The sequence below is a fragment of the Panthera pardus genome, unplaced genomic scaffold (assembly GCF_024362965.1).
Source record: "Panthera pardus isolate Hobbes unplaced genomic scaffold, ASM2436296v1 HiC_scaffold_13, whole genome shotgun sequence".
NCBI lineage: Eukaryota > Metazoa > Chordata > Mammalia > Carnivora > Felidae > Panthera > Panthera pardus.
The window spans coordinates 134,849,409-134,867,007 of record NW_026526688.1 but is presented as its reverse complement, the minus strand read 5'-3'; the positions used below and the strand labels follow the sequence as shown (position 1 = coordinate 134,867,007).

General features: G+C 36.1%; 1 protein-coding gene and 1 pseudogene across 2 annotated transcripts in view; both read left to right on the top strand.

The window, feature by feature from the left end:
* The window catches only part of ARHGAP24 (Rho GTPase activating protein 24), a 654,421-nt gene that overhangs the window by 168,267 nt on the left and 468,555 nt on the right, over window positions 1-17,599 (top strand). The gene's annotated exons all lie outside the window — the stretch shown is intronic.
* On the top strand, window positions 3,848-6,976 carry LOC109276364 (V-type proton ATPase subunit E 1-like; annotated as a pseudogene).

Below are 17,599 nucleotides of genomic sequence, written 5' to 3'. Positions count from 1 at the left end.
TTCCAAAGCCTTTGGTGCCTGGTGTGTGGTGGGTATTCAGTTATATTTATGGATTTCATCAATATCTGAATGAGTAAGTGAGAGCATTCTCATCCGAATAAAGAGAATAACCCAGGAAACAGTAATGGGCATGAGCATTATGAGATGTGGGTTATAGAAGACCTTTTATCATTTTACTTTCTGATCTAAAAAAATAGAAGTGTTTCCTAACTTTTTCTGAGGGTTGTTGGAGATCTTCACACATGAAGAGAAAGGACTTGATAAACTATAATGTACTATTAAATCCCAGACTTCACTATTATTCACCCAGGGACAGGTTCTTCTTCATCTTTGTAGTTGTCACCTTGTATAGAAATGGATATTCAATAACTGGTTGTTTAATAAAAGAGTCAAAGAATGAATGTCTTGCCACTTTCTTTATTTCTGTTTTCTACCTGCCTGAAAATGCAGGTAGCTTTCTTGTTAGAAAAGTGTCTAAATTCTGGTTAAACTTTGAAGAGAAGCTTGGCATCTTTGCTTACGAATCAATTTCATGTGTGTGAGTCCATGAATTTTTTCATATCTCTTTTGTCTTTTCAGTACAATTTAAAAAAAAACACTTTTAAAATGTATTCTTTGGCCATTAGAATTGATTCAGATTTTTGAAGTTTCCAGGTATATGGCCTCAGGATTGAGTTTTCCACTCAATATATAGAAATATATTGAGATATAGAAAGCACATCTCAGTTAAAATATACCTTCACTTTGCTCATGTGATTCCTCCTATGTAAGGCAGTTAGGGAAGACATGAAATATCTTTCCTAAAATCCTGATTCAGATACACCCAACAACAATAATTTGGGGGCAACAAGGTCAAGATTATTATTAAAGAAAATACCGCATTAAAAATGCTAACTTCAAAAAAAGAATTTCCAACTTAAGAGAGATATGGGCAGAACTGAGTGGTTTATTCTGAAGGTTGCAGGAGTGGTCTTCCATTCTTAAATTACAGCTCTCAAAGAGTATTTCTCTGTGATGTATGCTTTCCATATCTTACAACTGCATTTGTCAATTTTACCTCAATAAAACTGGGGTTAAAAAAAAAAAAAGAATGTTTCTCTTCCTGACTCATAAGCATTTGACCTAAGGCTAAAAAGGCTCAGAAATGTTTTGTCACCACCAGCCGAAATAGAAGCACAATGCAGATCCTATAGATAAAACTCCAACATCCTGTCTCCAAGCTCTGAGCATTCATTTCTCATAATATTCCTTCCTTCCATTCTCATTACTGTCACCCTTCCCCAGGCCCTCCACCTTCTGACACCTGGATTATTGCTGTTTTGTACAACCATTTAATTTATCTGCCTTTAGCTTTTGCTGCAATTAAATCCATCTTTCATATTGGTGCCAGTTCAGTAAACCACTGAACTTTCCTCTCTCTCCAAGTCTACACTGGCTACACTTCTTGCTGGGGTTTTCCAGTCATAATTGACCCAGTCAACCTTCTTTCTCTGTGTCTTTCCACTGTCCTCCTCCCACATCCCAGTATTACTCCCTTTTCCAGTCCTTTCCCTGCCTGGAATTCCCTCCTCCCTCCTCGTGTGAGTCTGGTCAGCCCTGGGTCCTGTCCTGTCCTTCCATGAAACTTTTCCTCCAGTCTGTCCCTGCAAGGAGTGATCCCTCCATTGTCTTAAGTTTTAGAGAATTCTAGCTATACACTTAATTGTATCATTTATCAGATTCTACTTCCTAGTATTAGTTTTTATCTGTGTGTTTTAAATGGATATTGCTTAATTGGATTAAAAAAACAAAGTATAAAAGGAATATCTAGATTATAAAAAAGACATATGCACACATTTAAAAACATATGGAATGTGTTATAGAGGACCTATTTATCAGTATATTAAATATAGAAACAGCTTCTAGCACTGAAAGTTGAAGCAGGACCTGAAGAAAACTTTCTCTTTGAGAAACTCTTTCTTTATCTAGGTATTTAGAAAGGCCCATCTACTCTAACCTGGTGGCATGTTTATTCTTAAAGCATAATAAAAATGTGCTTCAAGATCTGCAACTGTAATGCTGCTGAGTTTCCTTTTGCTTTTTCATGATACTTTTTCTGGTTTGAATTTGTTAAAGGATATTTACTTTGAACCCTGAGGCTTTTCATGTAATTTTTAATTATGTATATGTATATTTACATTTATAATACATAATAAATACATTTACAATTATATATTTATAAATTAAATATGATACATTAAAAATGCTACTTTTGTACTATGGGCTGTTGTAATTGTGCCTTTTACTGAGAAACCCCTGCTCCTAATAGATATAATACTCTAATAGCACAAATGTAGAATGGTGACAAGATGTGTCTCCATCTTTATGGCCCTTGATCTTTACTATCCAGAAATATTTTTCAAAGATCAAACCACAGCACACTTGGCTCTTGGCACTAGAAAACTTGGGCTTTGATGGTGATCAAGTATTGCATGTGATGTGGCGGCTCTTAAAAGGGACTCTTCAACAATGTGATGGGGATATACACTGCTCTTTTGTTTCAGAGAAATACTTTGCCAAGATTAAAAAAAAAAAGACTTATAAGAGTAGGATTTTCCTCCTTTGGATTTTTGACTGGATACTTATCTTTATGAAAAAGTGCCATGGAATGTCTCATTTCATGTCGAAGCTGGCACTAGGACCCTGAAGAAATGTCTGCCATCAGGGCAATGAACAGACAAAATGTCACACCTTCACACAATTCAGAATATTTTTTCTCCCTTACTGTCCCTTCACCTCATCTCTTTTTTTCTCTCTGTATTTCTCTCTCTCTCCCTCCCGCCCCCTCTCTCTCTTTCCCCCTCAACCCCTCCTCCCCATTTCCTTGCAGGTTCTCCACCTGCTTCCCCTTGTATCTTCAGCCTCATTTTTCTTCTTCTGCTCACCCCGCCCTGCTTTTCCTTGTGTGCCCATCTCTTTCTCTAAGACTTGGAAGTCTCTAAGACTTCCAAGACAAGATATCCTCACTGTATCTTTCCTGTCTTTCCCCTGAGTCTGTATTCTCTCTCCTGGTTTTTTCCTCTGGAAGGCAAATCCGTGTCTGTGGTTGGTTGCGTAGGATCATGTATTGTGTAAGCTTGTCTTGTTTGTCCTTTCTACTATTAGTCTGTTTCTTCCAGATGAGCTCTTAGAGTGTGGTAATTTAAATAAAATAGTTGAACAGCCACCCCACAAAATACAATGAATCCTTTTTTAAAGATGAAAATTGCTTCAGGATAGATGTTGACCATTCCTGTAATTTAAAAGGCTATTTTGCAAAATATTTAAAAATAACTACAAAAATTGTGTTTACAACAGCTGAGGCAGAGACTAGGAACTCTGATTAAAAATATATATGTATCTGTCTTATGTGGATCTTCATGTAATTAGAATTCATTAAAATTGAAAAATGATACCTATTTTACATATAATTGAATATTTCTTTTATCATCCAGGAAAGATTTCATGCTGATGTGGTAATAAAACATGGCATGCTGAAGGCATTGGAGTTAGGCATTATGTTAGTTTTCTAAAGCTGCTGTAACACAGTACCACAACTCAGGTAGTTTCAAAACCCAGAGATGTATTCTCTCATAGTTCTGAAGGCTGAAAGTCTGAAATCAAGATGTCAGCAGGGCCATGGTCCCTCTGAAACCTGTAGGGAAATCATACTGTGCATCTTCCTGCTTCTGGTGGTTTGTTGGCAATCTTCCTTGGTTTGTAGCTATATCACTCCAATCTCTGTCTTCATTGTCACTTGTGTTCTTGCTTCGTGTCTCTGTGTTCATGGCCATCCTCTCATAAGGACACATATTGGACTAGGGGCCACCCTACACCAGTGTGACCTCATCTTAACTAATTATATCTACAATAACTATATTTCCAAATAAAGTCATATTCCTAGGCAGTGGGGGTTAGGACTTCAAAATATCCTTTTGGGGCCCTTCTAATCTTTTCTCCAGCCAGTGGCTCTTCAGCCTAGCACTGCTTTTGCCATGGCCCTCAGTGATGTTGGTGTGCAAAAGCATATTAAGCATATGATGGCTTTTATTGAACAAGAATCCAATGAGAAAGCAGAAGAAATAGATGCAAAGGCAGAGGAAGTGTTCAACATTGAGAAAGGTTGTCTTGTGCAAACCCAAAGACTGAAGATAATGGAATACTATGAGAAAAAAGAAAAGCAGATTGAGCAGGAGGAGAAAATTCAGATGTTTAATTTGATGAATCAAGCAAGACTCAAAGTCCTCAGAGCGAGAGAAGACCTTTTTACAGACCTACTACTAAATGAAGCAAAACAGAGACTCAGCAAAGTGGTAAAAGATACAACCAGGTACAAAGTGCTGCTGGATGGATTTGTCCTCCAGGGTTTGTGCCAATTGTTGGAGGCCAGAATGAGCATTGTTCATTGCAGGAAACAGGATTTCCCTCTGGTAAGGGCTGCAGTGCAAAAAGCGAATCCTATGTACAAAATTGCCACCAAAAAAGATGTTGATGTCCAAATTGGTCGGAACTACCTGCCTGAGGAAATAGCTGGTGGATTGAGATCTATAATAGGGATCATAAAATATGAGCTTCCAATCCTCTAGAAAGCCGGCTGGATCTCCTAGTCCCTCAGATGATGCCAGAAGGGGACGTTTATTTGGTGCAAATGCCAACAGGAAGTTTTTGGACTAAACCTTTGGGAGAGGTGGAGTTGATCCACTGCTCTCCTGCTATGATGTGGAAGTTCCTGATATTTGACGAAACAAGATACCTGTGTGGCTCCCTCTTCACTAATAGTATGTATTTATCAGTGGATACTTTTCTGTAGCTAATGACCGTGGTGCAATTGTTAACAATGAGAGAAAGTTTCACTTAATGTAGTCAGGAAACCTACTTCTAGCTTATCTAAAAGTAGCACAGCTGTCATTTACTTCTGTAGCATGAAGGTGAGTGTATCAGATGGTGGTTACAGGAGCTTCACTAAGTCTTCTGCTTTTCCTCTGGTTTCAGTTCTCTAGCCTAGAGAGTGAAGTGTGGTGTTCTCTAATATTAAGTCTCTCCTTTTAGGCTTAAAATGCCTAGAGTGCAGGCATGCATTCCTTCCAGCAGTAGTAGCTTCGCTGTTAACCTATTTGGGCCTAGAAGTATTCCTCATCTGTAAATGTGATATAAAATAGAAGCTATGAATATGTTTCATTTATTGAAACAAAAGATTTACATGGAAAAATATATCTTTTTGGGTAGGGACACAATTTAACCCATAATAGGCAGTCTGGGTTCTCGTCTCATTTCTCCACTAATTAACCATGTAACCTTCGGCAAATTACTTAGCCTCACTGGGCTTCAATTGTAACATGTAGATAGTTATAGTTCTATAGCATTGTGCTATAAGAATGAAATGAGATACTGCTTGGCAAAATGCCTGGCACATAGTAAGTACAAATACATATTAGTCATTCTCCTAGTTATTGTTATTTAGGTTGTTATTTTTATTGCTATTGTAGTTGGAGATACTATAGCTTAGTACCTGACCCATTGTAGTTGCTCATTAAATGTTAAATTTCAGTCACTCAGGGCCATTATAACTTGTGTACTGTGGATGTTGAAAATGCTGTCAGAGAATACTCAACTATAGAGTGGTTGAAGTTACTATATTTTACTAAAGGTTTGCCATCTGGATGCTAAAGGATTTTTTAATTTACCATGTCTTTCATAATTGTTTGGAAATGTAAGGGAGCCCTAGGATAATTTAGCAATGTAGGTCATGAATAATTAATTGAATTGAAGTTCAAGGAAACTGAGTCCTGATGAGCTTTCTCTATATCTTGTCATAATTTTTTTAAAAAAGAAAAAGGCTATTTAATTTATATGTAACAAATACAAAGCTAATACTATTAGATATTATATGATAATGATGATCCATTTTTTGATCCAGAAGAAAGAGGGGCTGAGAAAGGTTAAATTATTTCCCATTGTCACAAGGAAGTGCAAATGAATTAGAGGCTAATTAAAATCAGTACTCCATCATCCAGTAATTCCACTACTGGGTGTTTACCCAGAGAAAAGAAAAACACTAATTTGAAAAGCTATGTGCACCCCGATGTTTATTGTAGCATTATTTACACTAACCAAGATATGGATGCAACCCAAGATGAATGCATAAAGATGTGGTATATATATACATATGTGTATGCATAGATAGATATATAGATATTGGAATATAACTCAATTATAAAAAAGAATGAGATCTTGCCATTTGGGACAATATGAATGCACCTAGAGAGTATAATGCTGAATGAATTAAGACAGTCAGAGAAACACAAATACCATGTAATTTTACTCATATGTGGAACTTAAACAAAACAAATGTACAAAGAAAAAAAGAGACAAACAAAAAATCATACTCTTAAATACAGAGAACAAACGAGTGGCTGCCAAAGGGAAGGTGAGCGGGGGGAGGGGTGAAATAGATAAAGGGGATTAAGAGTACACTTATCATGATGAACACAGTGTCATGTATAGAAATGTTGAATCATTACAGTAAAGCCTTGGTTTGCGAGCATAATTCGTTCCAGAAACATTCCCATAATCCAAAGCACTTGTGTATCAAAGCAAATTTCCCCATAAGAAATAATGGAAACTCAAGTGTTTTGTTCCACAACCTAAAAATATTCCTATAAAAATGATTACAATACTGTAATATAATACAAAACAATAAAGAAAATATAAAATATAAAGACAAATAAACAAATCAACCTGCAGTTAATCTTTGAAGACTTTTGTGGCTGGTGTTTGGGAGACACGGGAGAGGAAAGGTGGGTTATTGTGTAGGATGACTTTCACTATCACTGACGGAATCATTGCTATCTATTGGCTCAATGGAATCTTTTTCTTTTCATGCAACTTTAACAAGGAACCTATCCAATGACCTAGAATGAAATAAAGCATTCCTTAGCTTACTCTTACATGGAAAAGCAAAAAACTGTCCATAGGTGCTTTGAAGGGACAAAAAATACACTAGTGCTAGTTGTGGGCACCTTCCAGCGTTCTGAAAAATCACTGGGATTTTTCTGCCAAACGCTACTGCCTGGGACTAAACATCTGAGCATGGAGATGATCACCCACAATCCCGCATCGAGACAGAGAGACAGAGAGAGAGAGAGAGAGAAGAACAATTGTCTCAGTTGTGATCATGTGGCATTCAGTGTCATATACTACGTGTATTGCAAGACATCACTCTTCTTTTTATTTTATTTTTTAATTTATATCCAAATTAGCATATAGTGCAACAGTGATTTCAGGAGTAGATTCCTTAATGCCCCTTACCCATTTAGCCTATCCCCCGTCCCAAAACCCCTCCAGTAACCCTGTGTTTGTTCTCCATACTTAAGAGTCTCTTACGTTTTGTCCCCCTCCATGTTTTTATATTATTTTTGCTTCCCTTCCCTGATGTTCATCTGTTCTGGGTCTTAAAGTCCTCATATGATTGAAGTCATATATTTGTCTTTCTCTGACTAATTTCGCTTAGCATAATACCCTCTAGTTCCATCCACGTAGCTGCAAATGGCAAGATTTCATTCTTTTTTATTGCTGAGTAATACTCCATTGTGTGTATGTATGTATGTGTATATATATATATATATATATATATATACACACACACACACATATATACATATACATATATATACATATACATACATATACATACACACACACACACACCACATCTTGTTTATCCATGCATCCATCGATGGACATTTGGGCTCTTTCCATACTTTGGCTATTGTTGATAGTGCTACTATAAACATGGGGGTGCATGTTCCCCTTAGAAACAGCATGCTTGCATCCCTTGGATAAATATCTAGTAGTGTAATTGCTGGGTCGTAGGTAGTTCTATTTTTAATTTTTTGAGGAACCTCCACACTGTTTTCCGGAGTGGCTGCATCAGCTTGCATTCCCACCAGCAGTGCAAAAGAGATCCTCTTTCTCTGCATCCTCACCAACATCTGTTGTTGCCCAAGTTGTTAATGTTAGCCATTCCGACAGGTGTGAGATGGTATCCCATTGTGGTTTTGATTTGTATTTCCCTAATGATGAGTGATGCTGAGCATTTTTTCATGCGTCGGTTGGCCATCTGGATGACTTCTTTGGAGAAGTGTCCATTCATGTCTTTTGCGCATTTCTTCACTGGATTATTTGTTTTTTGGGTGTTGAGTTTGATAAGTTCTTTGTAGATTTTGGACACTAACCCTTTATCTGATATGTCATTTGCAAATATCTTCTCCCATTCTGTCAGTTGCCTTCTAGTTTTGCTGACTGTTTCCTTTGCTGTGCAGAAGCTTTTTATTTTGATGAGGTCCCAGTAGTTCATTTTTGCTTTTGTTTCCCTTGCCTCCAGAGATGTGTTGAGTAAGAAGTTGCTGTGGCCAAGATCAAAGAGGTTTTGGCCTGCTTTCTTCTCGAGGATTTTGATGGCTTCCTGTCTTACATTTAGGTCTCTCATCCATTTTGAGTTTATTTTTGTGTATGGTGTAAGAAAGTGGTCCAGGATCAATCTTCTGTATGTTGCTGTCCAGTTTTCCCAGCACCACTTGCTGAAGAGACTGTCGTTATTCCATTGGATATTCTTTCCTGCTTTGTCAAAGGTTAGTTGGCCATACGTTTGTGGGTCCATTTCTGGGTTCTCTATTCTGTTCCATTGATCTGAGTGTTTGTTCTTGTGCCAGTACCAAACTGTCTTGATGATTACAGCTTTGTAGTATAGCTTTAAGTCTGGGATTGTGATGCCTCCTGCTTTGGTTTTCTTTTTCAGGATTGCTTTGGCTATTTGGGTTTTTTCTGGTTCCATACAAATTTTAGGATTATTTTTTCTAGCTCTATGAAGAATGCTGGTGCTATTTTGATAGGTATTGCATTGAATATGTAGATTGCTTTGGGTAGTATTGACATTTTAACAATATTTATTCTTCCTATCCAGGAGCATGGAATCTTTTTCCATTTTTTTTGTGTCTTCTTCAAGTTCTTTCATAAGCTTTCTATAGTTTTCAGTGTATAGATTTTTCACCTCTTTGGTTAGATTTATTCCTAGGTATTTTATCGTTTTTGGTGCAATTGTAAATGGGATTGATTCCTTGATTTCTCTTTCTGTCACTTCATTGTTGGTGGAAAGGAATGCAACCGACTTCTGTGCATTGATTTTATATCCTGCAACTTTGCTGAATTCATGAATCAGTTCTAGCAGGTTTTTTTGGTGGAAACTTTTGCATTTTCCATATACAGTATCATGTAAGACATTGCTCTTTTATAAAGTTAAAATTTATTAGAAATGTTTGCTTGTCTTGTGAAACACTTGCAGAGCAAGTTACTTGCAATCCAAGGTTTTACTGTATATTGTACTCCTGAAACTAATATAACATGGTATGTTAATTATAAGTCAATTAACAAAGGGTGGGAGAAATCAGTATGCTGTCAAATGTTCACACTCCAGAGGACAGAGTGCTGAAGGATTTGAGTGTATTCTCAGGTTAGGTGTATGAATCATCTCAACCAACTCATGGTTAGCTCTGGCTTACATTTCCTGCCCCTTAGATTAATTTGGCTTTGTCTCTGCTTTGGCAATCTTCAACACTTCTCTGTCACTCCTGCCTTTTACCTCCTGCTCTACAAGAGGTAGCAGATAATAGCTACTAGACCTTTACTTATTCATAGGAATATCTCAATCAAGAGGTGATTTTTCAGGGAATTTTCCATCTAACTCCAAAAGAGGTTGGGAAAGAAATTTATTAGATTCTGTCAGTTCATAAGTGGCTGCCAAACCTCCAGTGGACAGCTTGAGTGAAGAGGAAGTGTATCAGAAGTGAAGAGGAATCAAGCATGATCGGCCACCAGAGGAGACATAAATCTTTTCCCAGTTGCTGCCATGTCAGCTACGTGGGGATTCCTCCTTCAGTATTCATTTTGGCCACTGGGACTACTAATATGCCTTCACTGATCAGCTAACCATAATTTTTAACCCACTTACAAAAGCAGTGCAAAATAATCATAGCACACCACATTTAAGAGAAACATTTTCTTTTGTTCAGTTTTTCAGTTCTTCTATCCAGCTGCCTAAATAAATACTCTCAGTTTAGAACTACTTCCTTTTTCTCTTTAGAGGTTTCTTGTAGTTTTTTCTTTAATTACTTGATTGCATATATATATATATATATATATATATATATATATATATATATATATATATCTGGTCTTTAGTCATGAATCTTTGCTGAAGACAGAAAACCAATTTGAAATAATTTTAACACAGAGAGGAATTTGTCAGCTCATATAAGCAAATGGTAGGAGGGGTTGGTGTGGAAGTAACATTAGGGCTGACTGGGTCTGGGGGTTGACTGCTGTCAGGATTCTTCACATTTATCTCTTTCATCTCAGTGTGGTGGTTCTTTTCTCTGAGACTGTATTCTCCATCAGTAAGGGAACCTTCTGTAGGAAGACCTCATTCACATTCCTACAGCCTGACAAGGAGAAAAGAAGAGTTTTCTTCTCCTAGCACAAGCTTGGGCAATCTCAACAGACTCCGATTAGCTCAGCTCAGTAGAATATGTACATCCAACCGATTGGGACTCAGTCATCAACAGCTAACACCAGAGCCACGTGGCCAGGGGAAAATGTTTTGAAAGAATAGGTGATATTTGGGGTGCCTGGGTATCTCAGTCAATTAAGACTCAACTCTTGACTTCAACTCAGGTCTTGATCTCAAGGTTTGTGAGCTTGAGACCCACATTGGGCTCTGTTTGGGATTATCTCTCTTTTTCAAATAAATAAATAAATGAAGTTAAAAAAAGAAAATATTAATTAAGAAAAGAATAGGTGATATTTGGGTACTAAAATAATAAATGCCCAATGCATCTGAGATTGTGAAATGCTTTCTTTATCTATTGCTTTGGTTTTTTTTCCACAATTTTTTCCCCTTTTGGGATGGGTTCTCTTCTCCACTCTTCAGATTGCCTAATTCTGGTTTCTTTATAATTTTGGTATCTGCCTGAAAGGTTTGACCTGAGTCACAGTTGCAGTATCCTCTCTTATTCTATTTGAGAGTTGTCATGACAGGGGTCCTAATGTGTGTATGTTGCTTTTACCTCCAATTTGTTCTCACATAAATGACCTGAATTCCTGTTTTCTGTCTGTGGAAATTAGGTTCTAGTCAGTCTTATTGAAAGTCTTTGTGGAGTGGTCCATTGTCATACAATTCCCACAACTTTTACTCTTTGATGATGCAAGTTCCCTCTTTCAGCATAATACTTCACACACAGTGTATCCCTTTTCTTTTCTAGTGTTAATTCTTGGTCACATTGCTCACCTTTTCCACATTCAGTAACTAATCATATCCCCAGCAGTTCTCTTATATAGGTAATCCATTTATTTTTTAATGAGTTTAAGAATGAGATATTTGGATTGCCTTTTGCAGCAATATATTAACTATCACATATAATTTTATCTACTGCTTTGCTTATGCAAAATGTCAGTCACAGTGAGTCTTAGAGCTATTACATAAATTGATTTATATTGTCTAAAATTCTCATGTCAGTAGCACTTTATTAAATATTTATGAGAGTCTGAAAATGCAAGATAAATTATGGAGTTAGATGGGTAACAAAGGTATTATAGTATTCTTTCCATATTCATAGAGGCTAATTTATAGAGGGCCATTCTAATAGACTGTTCTGCAGATATTTATTCAAATCACTAAATGCTCTCCTCTTTTCTAAGTTCCTTCACATCATCTTTCTCTAGTGAGAGAAGCAGCCTCATTCAGGTTCTTTGACCTTTTACTCCTCTCTCAAATGTCTTCTCATCTTCTTTCCCACAGGAGGATTTGTCCATGACACAAAGCTATTTGTTGGCAGCTGCAGGAGAAATTGCCATCTATAGATGGGAGCAAGAAAAAAAGGGAGCTAGCACAAATGAATAGCATTGGGAAGGAAAACACATTAAAACTACAGATACAAAAGGGATTTAAAGTTTGTAGGAGAGTAGCATGTCCAGATGACAGTAATAACTTGAAGTTTTAGATGAAATAGATAATTTTCTAACAAAATATAAATTATTAACCTAGTCTCGAAAAATAGAAATCATGAATAAATCAGTAACCATGAAAGAAATAAAATTAATGGTAAAATGTCTTGCCCTTCTTCCACACCAATCTTCAAATAACAATCCCAGATATTTATAGGCATAATTTTAAAAACCTTTAAGAGCAGAAAATGCCTATCTTAGGCAAACTGGGTCAGACACTCAAAATGGGAAATCTAACTGAACCACTTTATGCAGCTTGTGTAACTTTGATGTTAAAAATGGATATAAGGATAAGAATAAGAAATAGTATAGTATATTTTCATGTATGACTATAAAAGCAAAAACCTTAATGTACCATTGACAAAATATTTTCAGCAGTGTATAAAAAACTACATGATAGCCAAGAGATTATCCAAATCCAAAAATGCAAAGATGGTTCAATTTCAGACACCTACAAAATTTAGGAGAAAATTTCATATGGTTTTCTCAACAGACAGAGAAAAAGCATTCGGTACAATTCAACACTCAATTATGATATAAACTCTTGGTAAACTAAGGATAGAGAAAATTTTCTACTATTTTGAAAAGAGATATCTATCAAAAACCTCCTACAAATGTTATTGTTATTTAGAAAAACTTACAAACATTCCTGTTCAAGTCAGCAACAGGATAAGAAATCCTGTGATTATCCCCATTATTCAGCTGGATGTCCTAGCCAAATTTAAAAGGCAAGAAAAGTAAGACATGTAAGAACTTAAAAGAAAAAGAAAAAATTACAAATAATGAAACTGACTAAGTAGAAAATCCAAGAGAAGCATTAGATATATCATTAGAACAATTTAGACATGAATTTGGCATGTTCACCAGTTTCAAGATTAATATACATAAAATAGTAGCATTCCTGGAAATCAGCAATTAACTAACTAGAAAATGTCAGAGGAAAAAATACACACCATTTATGATAGGCAAAATAGTGACCCCCCAATTGACTGTTCACCCTGAAACCTGTGAATACGTTACTTTAGCTGGAAAATGGGGAATTCAGTTTATAGGTGGAATTAGGTTTAAAATAAAGGGATTATCCTGGATTATCCAGAAGATTTCAATGTCATCACAAGTGTCTTTCAAATATGAAAGAAAGAGGGAGAGGAGTCAGTATCAGAGTGATGGAGAAAGACTCTGCCTGCCATTGTTGGCGTTCAAGATGGAAGGAGACTGCCAAAGAATGTTGGCAGCCTTTAGAAGATGGAATAGGTAATAAAGAGGATTCTTCCCTAGAGCTGCTCAGTGTGGGAAAAGATAGCTGGCCTTTTTGCTCCTGCTAAGGTTCCTGAATGAAGCTCCCTTCTCTTTTCCTTTCAATCTTCCACACTCAAAGACCTGGAGGGCTCAGACTTCTGGTCACTTCCCTACTTGGGCTCCTGGGTTTCTGAGAAATTAGGCTTATGTCGGGGAAACACACAGGGATTTCTTCTCAGATATCAGCCACTCACAGACCCAGTGACCCTTTGCATCAGGACTGGTAGAGAGAAAAACGTTAACAGTGAAGAGGAAGGAAGCTCTAATTAAACTTGTCTAAAGCTCTTGTCCAGTGACCTATTGACTACAAACTCAGACTGGCTCAGCTGACCCACTGGATCATGTGTTACCTCTGCATTAATAAAATATATGGAATTATTTTAAATTTGTGATAAAAGTGATAACTTTTGTGATTAATTTTTTTTATTTAAAAGTAATACAACCTCTCTCAGTTTGGGTGTTCCCAAAGCAGATCCTGAAACAAGGATTTGAGTGAAGATCATTTGTGGGGAAGTGATCCAAGGAAGCCTGTTGAAGAAGTGAAGCCAGACATGGGAGAAAGAAAAGGCAATGAAGGGTGCTTATGGAGAAGGTGATGGCTCTGAGCAGCTGGGTCTCAATCCTGCTGGGAATTCTCTGAGAGATGATGTATTCTTCAGAATTAACTCATGTAGGAAGCTTGAGCCTAGGCTTTATTATTCAGAACTTTTAGTCTGTACTGCATGGGTGAACCAAACATGCTCTTATGATCCAAAAAATCCTCAAAGCCGAGGAATTTTGCAATTCCTCCCCCCAAAATCTTTTTCTTTTAATGTTTATTTGTTTTTGAGAAAGACAGAGACAGAGAGTGAGTGGGGGAGTGGGAGGGGCAGAGAGAGAGGGAGACACAGAATCTGAAGCAAGCTCCAGGCTCTGAGCTGTCGGCACAGAGCCCAACATGGGTCTCAAACTCACAAACTGCAAGATCATGACCTGAGCCAAAGTCGGATGCTTAACTGACTGAGCCGTCCAGGCACCCTGTCTTCAAGTCTTTTTTACATGTATCTTAGTAAATCTTTTAACTCATTTTTTAAAGTTTATTTATTTATTTTGAGAGAGAGGGAAGGAGAATGAGAGCACTAGCACAGAGTTGGGGGGCATCGAGAGAGGGAGAGAGAGAATCCCAAGCAGACTCCACACCATCAATGCCAAGCAGATGCAGGGTTGAGCCTGATGCAGGGCCATGCTTGATGTGGAACTCAAACTCACAAACTGCTAGATCATGACCTAAAGTCAGATGCTTAACTGACTGAGCCACTCAGGTACCCCTAATTTGAATTTGTCTTACTTTGAGAATTCCATCTTTTTTATTTTTGTGGGGCAGGAAATTTGTATACCTTTTTTGGGGGGTCAAATTTATATTTTTGTGCATTTTTTTCTATTGGGATTTTGCTATTTTTATTTCTCAATTTCTAAGAGCTTTTACATATTAAAGTGACAAATTGAAGATTTATTCTTCATGATACACATTGCAAATGTCTTCTCTGTCATTAGTCTTTTGACTAATCAAAAAGTCATGCAAAAGTTTTTTCTTTAATTTTATATTATTTAATTTATCAAATGTTTATTGGATTTGAATTTTAAATTATAATTAGAAAGGCTTTCCATTTATCTACATTTTCTTCTAGTACTTGTATGTTTTTTTGTTTGTTTGTTTTTGTTTTTGTTTGTTTTAACATTTAGATATCTAATTCATTTGGAGTTTATTGTGGTATATGGTGTGAGGTAGGATTCACTTTTATGTTTTTCCAAATAGCTATCCAATTTCCCCAACCTCAGTTTTAAAAAATCCGACCTTTTCCCCAGTGATTTCAGATGACACTTTTATCATGGTGCTTGGGTCCATTTCTGAGTTTTTTCTTTTTTTCTGTTAGTTTGTCAGTACAATACCTTATTGTTTTAAACAAAGAGAAGGCTTCAGAATATATTTAAACCTGTATATTTAGCATGTTTAGTTAATACACTACCATATAACTATAATAATTCAATAAAACATGATTTCCTTCACCTAGCCCTTATTTTTGGACAATTAGGATTTTCCTTCCAACTTTAACAACAAATATTACTATCACATTATCTTTGCCTATGTAGCATTTCCAAATATTATATGACGATGGACTTTTTAATGATTCCTTATGTTGATTTCTAAATTGCTCTTCAAAATAGAGTGTCCAATACATGGCTCTCACAAAATTAAAAACTTTTTACATTAAAAATATTTTTAAAAAGTTGTTACTTTAGTAGCCAAAGGCTAACTGATGTATATACTTTTTAGATCATTAAAAGGGTTATTTTCTCATATGTTCATTCACTAAGTATAATTTCTTCTTTGTGACTTGCTTTACACTGTTGCTTTTTATTTCATTGTCTTCTTGTTGATTTATATGAACTTGCATATAAAGATATTAATCCTTCATCAATCATGCTTACTGCAATGCTTACCCAGTTTATTAAATTTTTAATGTTATTTGCATTTTGTCAGGCTGATGTTTTATACTTCAGGTTGAAAAACTGATTCTTTACTTTTATTATTTCATTAGTCATTTCTAAATAATTTTAGAATTATTTCTAAAATATTTTCTAAAATATCATTTCTAAATGATTTCTAAAATTCTAAAATTTCTAAATAATTTCTATTTCATTTCTAAAATAATTTCTCTTTTAGGAGTTGGTATGTGTTTATATTTCTCAATGAATACTTAATATTTATTGGAAATACAAGAACAAAGAACAATTCTAACTTGCCTGGTGATTTCCATCCCCAGACTCATAATGTAGATTTGAAGCAGTAAATTAGGAGGCAGAGTGATATTACAAACACAAACTCTGACAGCTTTAAGAAGTGGCTCTGATGAAAGGAGAAGAGACTTTCTAAAAATATCACGCAGAAATCCTAAAAATTATAGCAATTTAAGGCCATTGAAGGTAGAGCAAACAGACCTAGTAAAGTGCCCACTTAGCAAAGCACCCTAAACTGGTGTTCATAAAGTGATTGCAGAGTTATGAAAATAATAAATGATGTCCAGGTTATCATGGGGGAAGAATAAATAAATATACAAGATGTTATTAGAGACATTTCTAACTCAAATAATTTTTAAAAAGTGCTTAAAAAGTGTAAAATCCTTAGCCAACCAGAAAAATCGGCTGTGAAGAATGACTTTGTTCCCGGGGGTACCAGTTAGATGACATGTTATAACAATTATTTGTCACCTGTTTTATATGGCTTCCTAGATTTTAAACTCCTCAGGAATAATGATCATGATTTACTCTTCAATTCCCTTTAAGTGGCATGTATTAATAGGGACTAAATGCCAGCTGAGCGCCATTGTTCTATATTGTTCTATATACTTATTTTTTAACCCACTTATTATACCACTTTCCCAGGAAGGAAACAAAAACGTGGAGAAGTTACACTTTCTACTCAAGGTAGATTTTGAGTCCCCTACTGTCTGGCTGTCCCCACAGGGCTAATTCCTTTCTCACGACACTTGGCATGGTATCATACATAGACTTCCTTAATGTTTGCAAAGTAAATAAGAAAATTAATTATTTTAATTATGAATTATTGTGACAGGTTGGAAATGGGTGACATGGTTTATGATTTTGTTGGAGAAACAAGACACACATGAAACGACACCTCAATGAAATCATTATTTAAGTTCATCATTTTAGTTACCTTTCTTAGAGCAACTGAATCAGCCCAGAAGCCTTTACAAAGAAGAAATTAGTTTCTCCTAGGACCTGAATGTATTTGTTTTTGTAAGAATACAGTTCTCATCAGTTGACAACAGGATCAAAGCAATATATGGTCACATGTTGGATGCCTTCACCCTTCCCGCCACTGGGTTCTTCACTGGGACCGACAATCTTTTAGTCTTGTTGATTATAAAAGAGAAATGAGAGAATGTTTTTTTTTGTCTGTCTTCAAAGTCCTCCCTGTCTGTGGTTTGTTGTCAAATGTTCTCCTACATCATTTTCCACATTCCATCTTGCAAAAATGTTTTTGTGGAGATGATGACTTTTGCATGTCACTTTTATACCTTTCCTGTCCATCTAAATATTGACACCTTCCTCCCCGCCCCTGTCATTTTTAACAACTTTGGTGAGGTATGATATCATATTTTATGAGGATTTAAAAATATGCTTACTTAGTAAGATGTAGCTATTTGCACACTCTTCCTTTGTA